This window comes from Rousettus aegyptiacus, unplaced genomic scaffold (genome assembly GCF_014176215.1).
Source record: "Rousettus aegyptiacus isolate mRouAeg1 unplaced genomic scaffold, mRouAeg1.p scaffold_m13_p_3, whole genome shotgun sequence".
NCBI classification, from domain to species: Eukaryota; Metazoa; Chordata; class Mammalia; order Chiroptera; family Pteropodidae; genus Rousettus; species Rousettus aegyptiacus.
In genome coordinates this window covers 52,217,016-52,232,007 of record NW_023416306.1, presented here as the reverse complement: position 1 = coordinate 52,232,007, position 14,992 = coordinate 52,217,016, and the positions used below count along the sequence as shown (strand labels likewise).

The window sequence follows — 14,992 nt, the reverse complement described above, 5'->3', positions numbered from 1 at the left end:
ATATTTCTCAGACTTCCCTTACCTGTGTTACTGGTTTGTTTCTCTATGCTTTCATTGGTACATTTAGCCATATTTGTTTTTCCTTTTAACTAAATGTGTTTTGTATTTTCAAGTGATCAGGAGTTATATTTCAAAATTTAATAGTAGCTTGTCAGAGCAATTTGAGAACTATGAAATAATACTTTATTCCCCTCTTTTGAAGAAGAGGACTATAAGGGGGAAGAGAATGCAAAGAAGCCACTCTCGTTTACAATGTTAATTTAATATGTTCAATTCAGTCCTTTTTGAAATGATTAACTTCAAAGAGCCAAGGTATTAGGATTATAATCTCCTGTGTGGAACGCCATAGCAAAGTGTTAGGTATGATGTTGCATTAAACAGGAGAGCTCTTAGGAGCTTTTGTTCAAGCTCAGGTTGAAAAATTGTGATAATATCCCTTTAGCAGAAAATTATAGTTTTTGCCATTGACCATTTAAAATGCCCTACAGGTCTCCACTATTAAGTCGAGATGTGTGCACGGATCTATTTCATTTCATTCCTATGTTTCGAATGCTCAGAATGCTTTTGGTTGCTGTTTCTTGAATGCCCATACACATGGTAGAGTTATAGTCTCAGGAAAGAATTAAGTGTGATTTCTGTTTGAGCACTAGGAGTAGTGCTTCCTCATGCCAGGCTAGCCAGTTTTCTAGTTTAGGTAGTGGACTGATTGAGGTCAATTCAGTGATACCATGTGTGCAAATTCAAGGTGAATTTAGATTATATCGTATAGTGTAATCTCTAGGGGAATATTTTTCTTTTGGCTGAGTTTTCATAATAGTTTCTGATAGTTTCATCTTATGTGGAGCTTTAGTTTGTGATTTACTAGTCTTTTTTTTTTTTTTTTTAAACTAAATGTCAGCCAAGAACATGCTGTTAGCACCTTTTTTCATCAAACCGCTTTCACTTTAATGGAATTGTTTGCCACTTACTGTTACATGCTAGACCTGAGTTTACACTTTGGCCACTATAATTGGACCTGAGTGTTCACTGGGTCTTCATTAGAAACATAAATCTTGATAGTTTAATTCTTCGAATATTTTAGTTCATCCGTTTTCTATTGCCTTTTGCCATTTTTTCAACCTCAGATCGTGAACACTCCCTCATGTTCTTTCTCTACTGTTAAGGGACCTGTCCTATACAAAAACAACTTATTCTCTTTGGTATTATATCACTATATCCAGGGATCTCCTTTATTTCTTTGGCATTAGAGAGTAGACCGATATCTATGTTGTAAAATAACCATTTTTCCCTTGTGTATTTCCTGGTGGTCAGCATAAGGTAATAGTTAAAAAAATGAACTCTGATGCCAGAGTTCAGTTTTAAATTCTTGCCGTCATTTCGTAATCTGGAGCATGATATAGCATGCTTTTTTTGCCTTGGTTTCCCTTTTATTAAAATGTGGATGTTGGTGATGTTGTATGATGATGATATAGTGTAGACCATGGGTTTTGAGAAGATTAAATGAGTTTATGTAAAACATAGATCAGATGACTCTTGGTAGATGTTTAATAAATATTATATGTAATTATATCATTATTCGAAAACATTTAGCTAACATTTTTATTGAGCATTCGTGTTAGGTACTGTGCTAAAATTCTTTCATTTGACGTACAGATTATCAAAATCTAGGTGGTTGATAAACCAAGTTTTCTTAATGCATGTTGATGTCCCCAACTTGCTTCTCTATAAAATCTTATACATAGGAGATTCTTATGAACTCCTGTTCCAGATATTAAGCTGAAGATTAAGAGGGAAAAATTTGAACTGTATGTGTGTTTTTTAAGCTTTAAAAAAAATCTGTCTTAGACTTACCAATTTAAAATTTATTTGGCTTGGTCTAATGAGTAATGGAAAATGTTCTCATCTTTTTGTTCTGTTGCTTCTTGTAATGCACTTGAGTTGCTCAAAGGGTGGAGCTATAGGTATTTACTGTAAACAAATATAGTAATCTGTGGACCAGTGGGCAAAAAAGCTAGAATTGGAGATCAACATGGTAAGGAAGGGAGTGAGTAGTTTTTGATATGGCCAGAAATTATTCTGTAAAGAAAGCAAGATTTTTTTTTTTTTAAGAAAAAGAAAAACGATTGGATTAAAGGGCAGAACAAATGATTTCCTCTGAGAAATAGCCTAACCGAAGTAGTTAGACCTCCCCAAATGAATTTAAGAATGGAAAGGATGTCTTTCTTATGTTATCAAAATGCATACCACCCAGCAAACGGGGCCATTTCACACTGAGAACATTCATGCCTCATTAAAAATGTCTTTTTGCTTTTATTTTAGATTATGAGTGGCTGGGTATATATATATGTGTGTATGTATGTACGTATGTATGTATATCACAAACCATTAAACCGTCCCTTAAAAGGTAGATTGCTTGGGATGATTAAATGTTCTAATGTTAGATTGAAGTAATGTTACTAATTGAGTATAAACACACTAAATGCCATTGAATTGTATACTTTAAATGGGTGAACTCTATGATGTGTGAATCACATCCCAGTAAAGCTATTTAAAAAAGAAAAGGTAAATTGTTACTTATTGCCCAGCTCTTTGGTTAGTTCCCTTTGGTATATGAAACCTGAAAGGAAAGTGTGTTGTTTTCTTTGGCCAGTTAGAGTAGACATACATGTGCATTGAAGAGAGCAGGGAGAAAGCCAGTTCATTTACCATGCTTATAAATGCCTTCCTTGTTTTCCTTTTCTCTGAATTTACAAAGGTGTGGCAAAATAAAAATCTTGCTTCTCCCTCCTCCTTCCTTCCCTCACTTTAAAGTAGCTAAATTAGCAGTATCCAGCTGTCTGCAGCAAAGAAAATATTCCAGCTATTTTACTGATCCTTTAGCCCCAATGCAGAGTTTTCTGAGGCTTTCTGAATTAATTGCTCCCAGCAGAGCTGTATCTACCTAGTAAGGTTAAAAATATGTCTCAAAATCAACAAATGTGTACACTTCAAAGCATTTTGAGTGTAGAGGGATTTGCTTTTTTTTTAATCCAAAGCATAACATATTTGTTATCTTTGATCTCTGCTTGTGATGAGGCTCTAAGCTCAAAGGAAAGAACAATATCTAAAATATTTGTGAATTACTTCTTGTTATTGCTAATAGCCTGGTCGTAATTAATTAACCTGTTCTATGATTTCCTCATTTCTTTCTCTTCATATTTTCAGTTTCTTTAATTTTCCTCAGTTAGCTACTATTTACCTGACTTATTTCAAATAACCTTCATTTGTTTGGGAGTCCCAAGTCTCCTGTATATATTGTCTTGCTTCAGTTAATTCAGAAAACCTCTAACCGGTATCCATCTTGAAGAATCAAAGAGAAAAGTAATTGTGTGGAAACCAATTCCCTCACCTATAATTTTGTCTTTCCTCTTTTCCTCAGTTTGCTTTAGCTTCATTCATTCAATCACCAAGCTAGTGTGTATATTTGTGTGTGTGTGTGTATGTGTGTGTGTGTGTGTGTGTGTGGGTGTGGGTGTGTATGCTTGCTGCATGAAAAGCTTTGTGTAAAATGATGGAGATATAAAGATTTAAAGAAGTGTTGTCCCATGTCAGCTTGTAATCTATCTTCGGAATTCATAGTTCACTTTTCGGAACTCTCTCAAGTGGGATTTTCAGAATTTATATCCAGGCAAGAAGTAGTTCTTAAGAATATAGACTCAGGACCTGGAGTGCCAGAGTTCAAACCCTGCTTCTGCTATACAGTTATTCTGACCGTGGACAAGTTAAAAATCCCTGCGTGCCTCTCATCTGTAAAATGAAGATTGAAAATAACACACTTGATGTGGTGGTTATCATAGGGATTAAATAAAGAGCTGCTTTCAAAGCATTTTGAATAACTGGATTAAATGTTAGTTGCTATTATGCTTTTTTTCTCATTAGCTTGCATCATTTTCAAATTAGAGGCATCCATGTTTAGATCTCTACTGATGTTTATTATCCCATTAACTTCATAATTTGAGTAGTATCTTTTAAAAATGTAAATATATATCTTTATTACATCTGTGCTTTCAAAGGACGTTGCCTATTGACTCATTCATGTTTTTAATATTTCCTTTAAATGTTTGTTGAACACTTTTTTTTGTGCTGAGCATTGAGTTAACTAGTGGGAATATAATGATAAGATAAAGAGATATGATTCCTGCCCATAAAGGGCTTATATTCTAGGGCAGTGGTCCTCAATTGGTACTCCTATGAGAATCCAATGCCTGATGATCTGAGGTGGAGCTGAGGCGGTGATGCTAATGCTGGGGAGAGGCTGCAAATACAGGTGAGCCTTGGTTTGCTCAACCACCGCCGCTCACCTCCTGCTGTGCAGCCAGGTTCCTAACAGGCCACAGACAGGAAGTAGGGGGCCGCTGCTTTAGTGAGATAGGCAAATATATAACACTAATCTCAAAATTTTATGCTTTCTAACTGTAGTGTTATGAAGATAGAAAATAGGGAGCTAAGTGCCTCATCTGTTCAAAAGGATAATACAAATCTTAAGGAAGGATTCTTTTTTTTTACTTTGAAATAATTTTAGACTTCAAAGAAGTTAAAAGTTTCTCCCAATAATAATATATTACATCACGACAATACATTATCCAAATCAGGAAATCAACATAGGCACAATAGTATTAACTAAGCTACAGATTGGACCAGTTTTTACATCAACTCATTTTTTATGAGCCCGCTGTGCTAACAAGGGCAGCTTTCAACTCACTTTTTAAAAGACGTATATAATTCTGTTAAATTTAATTACATGCATAGCTCTGAGGGAATGCTTTTTGAGCTAGTGTCTAATAAATGAATACAAGTTGACTACAACTGAAAGAACTGTTGCAGTCTGAAGAGATATCGTGCTCAGATACCTGAAGACAGGGATAACCCAATGTATTCTAGGGACCGAAAGAATAGATGTGACTGGATCCCAGACCATTAGAAAGAGAAGGAATTCAGATACAGTTAGACTAGGACTTAAAGATCTGCTAATGCAAGGCTTCATAGAACTTGTTCAAAGTCTCCATTTTATTCTAAGAACACCTAGGGGAGGGACAGGAAGAGATTTTCATTTTAAAAACATAAGTGTGGCTGCAGGGTAGGGAAATGCTTTGGAGCCTCAGTGGGCTAGAGTGGCCTCGAGATCTGATGAGAGGCTAGTTGGAAATTATGGAGAAGATGGGAAAGTAGGGAGCAAGCACAGTGGTGAAGGTTAGGGAGATCGGGCTGTCTTGACACTTAAAAACATTTTTTTAGTTGACCTTTTTAAAAATACATTCTTTTAAAACTTGAGCCATCAACAGGTTACTATAATTTAGAATGAAAGAAAATCAAGCTCAAAAAGGACCTACCCCCCCCCCTTTTTTTCCCCTAAAATTATATCACTGCCCATTCTTACAATTTCACTTTTTGGTTCTTGAGTTCAGGTGGTTTTATTTAAATTTAAATTTATATTAATATCCATAAAGAAAATTTGGAATCCAGAATCAGTTTTAAATTGTGAGTTAAGTTTAATACCTTATTACAAAAGACATTTCAAGTTTTGATCTCTGACAGAAGTTTTCAATTCACTCTACAATTTGTGATGGGTTTTGAAAAATCACAGCATAGTATTGTGACAACCAGGATAATCATTTTATATTGCTGTTATTAAGTGTGACAATAAAATATAAATTACATATTTAGTTTAAAAAAATAGCACACAATACATTGCTTTTCAGTTAAAAGCATAATGGATCTATAAAACTAAATACATTTCAGTAGTTTTTCTTTTCTTTCTTAGTTGTTTGCTGTTATTGTTACATAAATTTTTAAGGTGCCTATAAAGGAATGAGAGAAAAATAAATTACTATTATTTATCACTAAAAAGGGCATTCATAGATTTAAACTGTGGTGATTTCAGGTTTATACAAAGAAAACCCCTCTAATATCTGTATGTTTCCTTTTAAAGTAAATTTAAATCAAAACATTTAATTTAAAAGCAATATTTCATTTAGTAAATACTCTGTGCCCATATAAGCCAGATTCTGGTTTTTGTTATCACAAAATTTACATTCTAGTTGGAATGGAGCTAGGTGGGGGGGTGAAGGAGGAGAGGCACAGCAAGACAAAGTTATGGACAAAAGGTAAATGAACAGTGTGACTTTGGATACTTATAAATGCTGCAACGGTAATAAAACAGAGTGATATTCTATGACAGTAAGGGAGGGCAGTAGGGAGGGGACAGGGCACTCCTTCATTTTATATCAAGGAAGGCATTACTGAGTGAGCTATAACACTAAAGCTGAATGATGGGAAGGGCCAGCCATTGAAAAAGTGGGAGTTCAGAGCACACAAGTAGATAGAGCAATGCTTTGTAAAGGGCATAAGGCAAGAAAAAGCCTAGTGTGGTCAAAGGACAAAGTAAGGCTCAGGAGACTGGAACACAGCAAGTGAGAAGAGATAGGAGAGGCAGGTATGGGCTCGGTCATGTGAATTTGTAGGCCTTGTAAGGAGCTTGGATTGTTCGGCAAGATGTAGGGAAACATAAATTCTTGAGATATCTGCCTTTGAAACTGAACTGGACACTATCATCCTCTACTGGGACAAAATAAATTTTTATTTCGCGAAAAGTGTATTGAAGGATCGGCGCACTCACCTGATCAAGTTTAAATTCATTGTCAAAATAGCTAATTGAAATTTCCTTTGTACCAGTCAATATAGACTTTGAACACTGAAGCTTTCGTTTAACAAAAGCAAAAGCATCTGCTTTTAGCTATTTAGTTCTGGACAGTTTTCTATTTCTCTTAAAGGATGATAGTGTTATATTGGAAACATGTGATTAAGTCTGTTCTTCCTGTCATCGATATTCATAGCTGGAGAGGACCGAGGAGCAGGTGCACACAAAAAGCAGGACGATAACTGGAGGGTGCTGGCCAACATAGACTTGTGGGAAAGAAGGGAACCTTAATACGTCTTTTCTCTACATGCTCCCATTTAGTCAGGATTATAGCAACAGGATTCCTGACTGACTCCTGATGTAGATGAAAGCATTAAATCTTTTCTGATAAACCTCCTCCATTTGGAAAAATAAATCTCTATTGCTTATTTTTGGACTTATTTTTAAGCCCAATGGGGATGCAGAGCAATAAGTAAAATAAGGATTATTAAACCATAAATTAAATGTGTTTCTTCTAAAATAATATATGTCATTGTCATCCAGCTCTGGCTTAAATCCCGACCCTTCTTCTTACCTGTAGCAGCTTTCTCAGTTCTTCTGGCTCTTTGAGGATATTCATAGCTCTCACTGGTCCTGTGACGTTTAAATGAGATCCTGTATGTGGAGTACAGTAAGTGCCTGCTATGTGGCAGGCATTCAGTAAAGGTTTGTTTTTATCTCATTGTATATACAATAATGCTTGATTTATGCAGATATCAGCTGTCTAGCATTTTCATCTACTGACATGATTTTCAGATCAAGAAATTAAGCAATATATACCTGACAGCAGCAATAAACAGAACAAACAAAAATAGCGTCCATCATAGATTTGTAATATAACTTACGTGCTGTACTCTTTGTGAAATCTTTCCATGCTGTGTTTATGCATTAGTGTAGCCCAGGGTTTCTCAAGCTTTGCACTATTGACATTTTGGGCTGGATATTTCTCTGCCGTGAAGGGCTGCCCTGAGTCCTGTAGGATGTGTAGCTTCTTCTACTCAGTAAGTACCCTAGCCTGGAACTGTGACAACTAAGATGATGTCAGACATTGCTAAATGCCCCCTGGGGGCAAAATCACCCCTGGCTGGGAACCACTAATGATGTGTAAGCTCTGGAACAGAATGTTAGAGTACAGGTTAGGAGAGGTAGATACTGCCCTTCTTACTTCTCTAGGGCTTGGAAGGGGGACATTTTATGGGAAATACAATAGGCCTTTCTTGAAATCAACTATGCAAAACTATGGGAAAGAAAAGTCATAGTTCTGTTTAATATCTGTGTAATCAGAGACAGATTGCCTAATTTCTTCATGTCCTACTCGTGTCGTTTGGAGTATTGTATGGTAGTTGTAGGGTTGCAGTAAAGATTAAATATTAACCAGAGTTAGGTGCTTAGAACTATACCTTATACATATTGGACATTAAATAAATGTTAGCCATTGTTGTTATTATATTACATCTGCATTTTATAGTATACTAATTCAATTTGTTAAATATTTTTATTTTATTTTACTTTATTCTAGCAATAAAATTCGATTTTATCTCATAGTAATGATTGTGATAATACCTTTCCCTTGTATAATTGTTTAACCACTATATCTTTAATCTCATTTACTCTGAATGCTCTAGGAGTAGGCAGCATACATTCCATTATCTCCACTTTTCAGATGAAAGAAACCGAGGGTCAATCAGATGACCTACTTGAAGCAAAAAGATGCATAGGTGGTAGAGAAGGACTCAGAACTTAGCGCTCCTGACTCCTGTCTAGAGAGGAGGCAGAACAGTTAAAAAGAACAGGCCCAAGAACTCAAAATACACAGCAGCCAGAATGTGTTCAGAGGGCCCAAGTGATGCCACCACCACAGCAAACCCTGAGGCCCATCTGTCCTAGTTGTCCAGGAACCTCACCAATAGTCAGAATGAGGATTCAGAGTCGTGGAGAAAAGATTGTATTGTATTCACAGTTTATGTACCATGTAAGAAATGCAGAAGCATTGAATGACTTTTAGAAAATCTTCTTTCCCATTTCAGTTAAAAAGGAGAAAATATTATTGATTTGGAACATTTTTACATTCTCTCTTTCTGCATCCAGTGTTTTATTATAAAATGATTTTCATTTTCTTTGGGCTCCTTTTTTTCTCTTCTCTGTCAGTTTGATTCTAAATTGTCAACAGTAACATCCACCTTCAGATTTTATTACTATAATCATGACATACCTGCTTCCTGGTCATGATATGGTGAACTGGAAATCATGGTCAAAATATATTGCAACTTCTTTCTAGGTGGAAACAGATTCCCCTCCCCTTGAATGTGTGTTGGTCCCTTGATGTGCTTTAACCAATGGAATTCTGCAGAATTGATATTATACCAGTCATAGGCCTAACTTTTAGAAGTCTGGGAGCCTCCACTTTCACTCTATGGCATCTTGAGTCATCATAGAAAGATGCCCAGCCAATCTGCTGGAGGGACCCCACAAAAGAAAGAAATTCCCAGACAGCCCACCTGAAGAGCTGGATCTCTGAGCAAAGCCGCTTTGGTTTTCCAGCTTCCTCCGGATGACTAAGACTTGTGAATGACCCCTAGTGAGATAAGAAGACTCACCTAGCCGAAGCCTGTTGGGCAGAATTCTGTGCAAAGAAATCTTTACCTTAAGTAAGTTTTGAGGTAGTTTGAAACACAGCAATAAATAACTAAAACATGTGGTGCTTGTCATCAAAATGAAGCACCCACCAGCTTGAAGAGCAACCTTGGACCTGAGGTTACTTTATTCTAATTTCTCCTCTGAGACTGTAACTCAATTAATGTTCTAGATTAACAAGCATTTAAAGGCAGTCCTTTCTTGAGTAAATGAACACATTTTTGTATATCAGCGAAAGCCCTAAAATTCTGAAATCTTTACACATTTGCATGCCTTGACCAGAGGGCAACATATGTTTTTGAAAGGACCATATAGTAAATATTTTGGCTTTGTGAGCCACACAGTCTCTGTCACAACTCTTCAGCTCTGCCATGATAGTAAGAAAGCAGCTACAGACAATAAATAAATAAATGGGAATGGCTATGTTCCAATAAAACTTTATTTACAAACATATGCAGTGAGCCAGATTTCATTCAAGGTTCATGGCTTGACCACAACTGCTTTTGACCCAACTCACAAGTTCTCCCCAGACAGTAGCAAGTGGAGAATATTTATCAGCAAGAGGACTTTGTTTTAACCTGGTGAGGTTAGTTAAGGGAAGGAAACACGTTTGATTAGCTTCTTTTAGCACTTTGCTTTGTTAGAAGTGTTTATTAGGAGCAGATTAATTAGAATAAATAAGTTCAAGGAACACATTTCTTGATAAACAGTGCTTAACCTTCACAACATATGTAGAAAAAGCTTTGCATGTTACTGTACTTTATGTCTTTTGGGGATCCTCGAAGTACTTGGCTGTTAGTGCCACTTTAAATAGCAACTCCTAAGAAATGAATAATTTATCAGCTATGAGATAGTTTTTGTTGTATCATGAGCCTAACATCTGGAGTTATGAACATCTTAAATAGAAAAAAGTGCTGAAAAGTGTTGTATTTACTGAAAGTTTGTAAGGGGGTCTGTAAAGAAATAAATTTGTAATTATTGGTCTCAAAGCCTGATACTGGTTTCATAAAAGCAAGCAAAAACAGAAATGTCATGGTGAATTTGATCACATCATTCTGATACATATGTATTCTGCACCATCACAGTTCTTCTAAATCAAAAGCAAGATAAAACTGACAAAAAAGCATCATTGATCTAGTAGCAATGCTCAGAAATAACACTTGTGATCTAAGATGTCAGCAAATTGAATATGAATTATCATGCACGGAGAGGAGGGGTTTGCAATTGGTTGCATTTGGAATCTCTGACTCACATGGGAAAATTTACAGAACCAACTGTTGCCAGTTTGTCCTGGCAGCTAGTAGAAGGCACAAGTTTCTGAAAATGTGTGAAGGGTATAACTATAGTCTTCTAAGGATGGAAGTTGTTTAGAGTTGTATGATGAAGTAGGACTAATTAGATTAAACAAAAATCTTGGCTGAGTATGAAGGAAAATGACTAATGGTTAAGCCTATTGGACTATGGAGTAAAATTCTCAAGGGAAAGAATGAGAGTCAACACCACGTGACTCATTTGAGGTAAGCGGCAATTACCACTGTGGAGAACTAACTACTGTTTCTGAAATAATTAACTACATCAGCAAAGGGATATAGAAAGATCATTTAGCAATTGCAAAGCACATTAGTCTTTTTGCATTTTAATTGTTAAGATTTTAAGTGAGAGGTGCAAGCAGGAAGGGTATTATGATAATTATAATAAAATAATTGCTTGTATTTTGGGATCTATTTTCTCGAGAGAGTTTGCAGTTTAACAAGTGGCCCCCACATCACCATTGGTCAAGAAATAAATGGGCTCACTTCCCTTTGGTGTATTTACTCAGGCCACTAGGGTCCTCTTTGTAGCTTTAAATAAACTTTTACAAATTACTCATGATCATCAACATTCTGTTTAGCTCGAAAATGGCTATTTTTCTAGCTTTTCTAGTACTTTCTATTCTCCTTTTCTGACTGCTTTGCAATTTCACATCTTATCTACTCTTCCAGGTCTATTTTTCTGCTTTCTTTGGCAACTCTTATTTAGTGCCCTCTATGCCTCAGGCTCTGGAGATAACAAAAATACAGAATAGTGGGGGGTGCAATAAAGAGGTAATTACAATATAGGCAAGTGCATGCAGTTAGCAGACAAATGCACAAGGTGCTGCCAGTAGCAACTCGTTGTTGGAATTTGGAGGAGTATCAACAGGTATCGAGGAGACAAAATATACTGGAATGCATTAAGACAAAGCTAAGAAGCTTGAAGCTTGCCTGGTAGGTCAGTGATTCTCAACCTGATTATACTTAGGAGTCATTTGGGGATAAACTATAGCTGTGTAGTCCCCTTACTGACCAATTAAATTAAAAGAAGGTAAGGACCAGCACAGGTAATTTAAAAAATTCCTCAGTTCATTCTCAAGCACAGTCCAGTATTACTAACTTATAAGGGAAGTGATGGAAGCTTTTAAACTAGATAGTGTTGTGGTCCAAATTACATTTTTGATAGTTCACTGATAGTTGTCTGGAGAGTGAATTTGAGGGTAAAGGACCAGTTGAGAGGCTGCTATAAATTCAAGCAGGATAAAAGTCATGAGTGAACTGTGCTTGCGATTCTAGGATAAAGAGGCACCGGATACATTAATTCTTCTTATTCAAAAGAATTAAAAACTTGCAGGATTATGTGATGGATTAAATTGATAAGTACTAGAGGATCCATAGAGGAAACAGCTAGAAAAGCATGTACACTTCTTTCTCTTCCAATCCATTCCTCCTCTGCCATTACACCTAATGCACATTATCATGGTTTTTGTGACTCTTCTAAAGTTCTCTGTAGATGTCATACATTACTTTGAGTAGTTATCTAACATTCTCATTTCCCATGCCCAGTGCAAGTCATATTTACTCATCTCAGCTCCTAACTCCTTGCCCCTTTCCAAATACTGGGCCTTGAATACAATCAGAAGTAGCAAAATGAATACCCACAGTAATCATTCAAGTAAAAATCATTCTAAAGTATGTCAGTTCAACTCTTTGAAAAGTTGGCCCTATAGTCTCATGAAGGAAGCAACCACTCAGCTTTTCCACGCCGCTTGGGAATGCATGCCTAGGATCTTCTGCTTTTTCTAGGGAAGCTTGAAATCCAGATTTATATGTGCAACATCCTGAATTTTTACACATTGGCTTGAATTAAAAACTGTTAAGTAATAACAATACTGAGGCCAAAGGGAAAACATCTTTAGGATGGATCTGGTCTGGGTCTACAAGTTTTCGCTCTCTGTGTAGGGTCTGAGTAGAAATTTGTAGAATTGAAATGAATGAAATTTCTCAATCCCAGCAGTTTTGAGCCCTTTTTGTGGTTTAACAATAGCAGAAATTTTAACAAAGCACGAGCAGGCAACACTTGGGCTGATTCTGTCTGTGGAAAGTGAATTAGAGAATGGTATCCATTACCTGGTATCTTTTACACTAAACTATAAAGCAGGGCAAATTCAAGTACCTTAACTGCAATTATATAAATACTTCTGGTGGTGAGTATGAATTTGGGATGATGAATTATTCATTTAAATCCTTCCCTTCCCAGTTTTATATGTTCCAGCAATTCCAGGTTTAATGGCCTCAGGTGGCCCCTCATGGCCTGAGGCTGTGGGGAGAGCCCCCACCCCCCTCCTGCAGGTTCCTACATCCCCTGGAGTCAAGTCAGCTTGGTTACTGGAGCTCCTTTTTCCTCTTCTGAGGCTACCCTGGCTACTCAATGTGAAGCCTCCAAATTTTGGAGGCTGAAGAGCAGTTGAACAGTTGTTCAGCCAGTAAATTAGCATTTCAAAGGCTAATGCTCAGAAGGCCACTGCCCAAGTGAGCAGCTGGATGGACACAGGATTTTACTCATAAGGTCCCATCTTGGGTTATAAGATAGTTCTATGAAAATGATTTTGTTATTACATGAAGACTAAAGATTTAGTGCTAAAACTTTTTGCTTTATCCATTTTGATAAAATGCACCCTAGAGGGTACCTTTCAGTTCTCAATATTAAATAGATCAAATGAAGCAGGTTTGTTGCTTCATGATTTGGGTGGCACTCATTAGAAATATTATTTATATATTTCCCTCTGTTACATTGAGATGCCCTGCAGAATTGCTATGGTATATAGTTGGCCCGCATTGCTGCATTTTTGTAAGTCCATATATGTTTTATAATTTTATTCAGAAGAAATGTGGCGTGGTAGAAAGAACAAATCCTGTCTTTTACTGTTTACTAGAGGTGTGGTCTTGGGCCATACCTCTCAGAGTATGTGTGTATATATATCTATATTTATCTAGTATATATTCTGCACCTACTACCTGCTAGCATTTTGCTGAGTGCTGGGGATATGATAGTGAACAAGATGGAGACAAGCAGAGCACATACCCTGCTGTAGCTCCCAGTCTAACCTCAGATTGCTCATCTTTAAAACAAGAATAAGAACCTCATCCTACACTTGTTTCCTGAGAATTAACTGTGATAATGTGCCTGAGGCAACTGACAATGATTAGGGGCTCATAATTGATAGATGTAGCTGTAGGATTTGCTTCTTCCTCTTCACTTAGTTGCCAGTTCTTTCTAATTCTTAATTTTAAATTTACTCAAAGCTGTTTTCTTCCAGAGATCTTTTTGCTCTCATATTCTAATTCATAGATGTGGTTCAAGTCCTTGAAGTATGGGCACCCTCCCTTTATCCTTTCCAAATGTTTTGCATGCATGGACCTTAATCAGTTCATTTATTCCAGAGATAAATTTCTTCATTCTAGGCTTTTGGGATACATTAGTGATCCAAACAGACTAAAACCAAACCAAACCAAACCAAACAAAAAAATTGCACCATGAAGGTTACATTCTTGGGGCTCAAAATTATGCAATAGAATAATAAACACCATAAACAATACAAATTATAAACAGTAAAGTATGTTTTGTGTTCCAAGGTGTTAAGTGTTATAGGGGAAATACCACCGTGGGAGAATTGGGAGCACATGTGCATGTGTGGGCGGGATTCAGATTCAGTTTGAAATTTGGTGGTTAGGTCAAAGTAGGCTTCATTGGGAAGGTGACATTGAAGCAAACTGGAAAGAGGTAAGGAAATTAATCATGGGGGGAAGTATTCTAGGCAGTGGAAACAGCCAGTTCAAAGACTCTAGGGCAGGAGCTTGCCTGGCACGTTCTAGAAATAGGAAGGGGGAATAAATGCAACAAATGTAAAGTGTTAAAAGGAGAGGTCCTGGTACAGAGCCTATAATGGGGAGAATTGACCTAGTTGGGAGGCCAGGACTCCAGCAAGCAATAGTGAGCTGAGATCCCTAGTGATATATAGTTTACTATTAATGTTGGGATGTAAGAGCTTACAAGCAGGAAAAAACAGCTTATGTCAAGGCCCTGAGGCCAGGAGGGCATGACGGGTGTCTGAAAAGGACAGAAAAAAAGGGACCATGACAAAGGAAAATGGTAATCTATTAGAGGAAAAAGGTGAAGATGATTGTATATGGGTTTTATCAGGATTACTCTAGTTACAATGTGCAAAATCTTTCATTTCTCTTTATAGCAGTGATAATTCAGGCACAAAAATTCTCTCCTGAAGTGATGGATTTACATGCATACAAAGAAAAATTAATGGAAAAGAAAAAGTGGATTATATAGACCACC

General features: G+C 36.7%; 1 protein-coding gene across 49 annotated transcripts in view; it reads left to right on the top strand.

The window, feature by feature from the left end:
• Window positions 1-14,992, top strand: part of PTPRD (protein tyrosine phosphatase receptor type D) — a 1,934,582-nt gene that overhangs the window by 1,565,929 nt on the left and 353,661 nt on the right. The gene's annotated exons all lie outside the window — the stretch shown is intronic.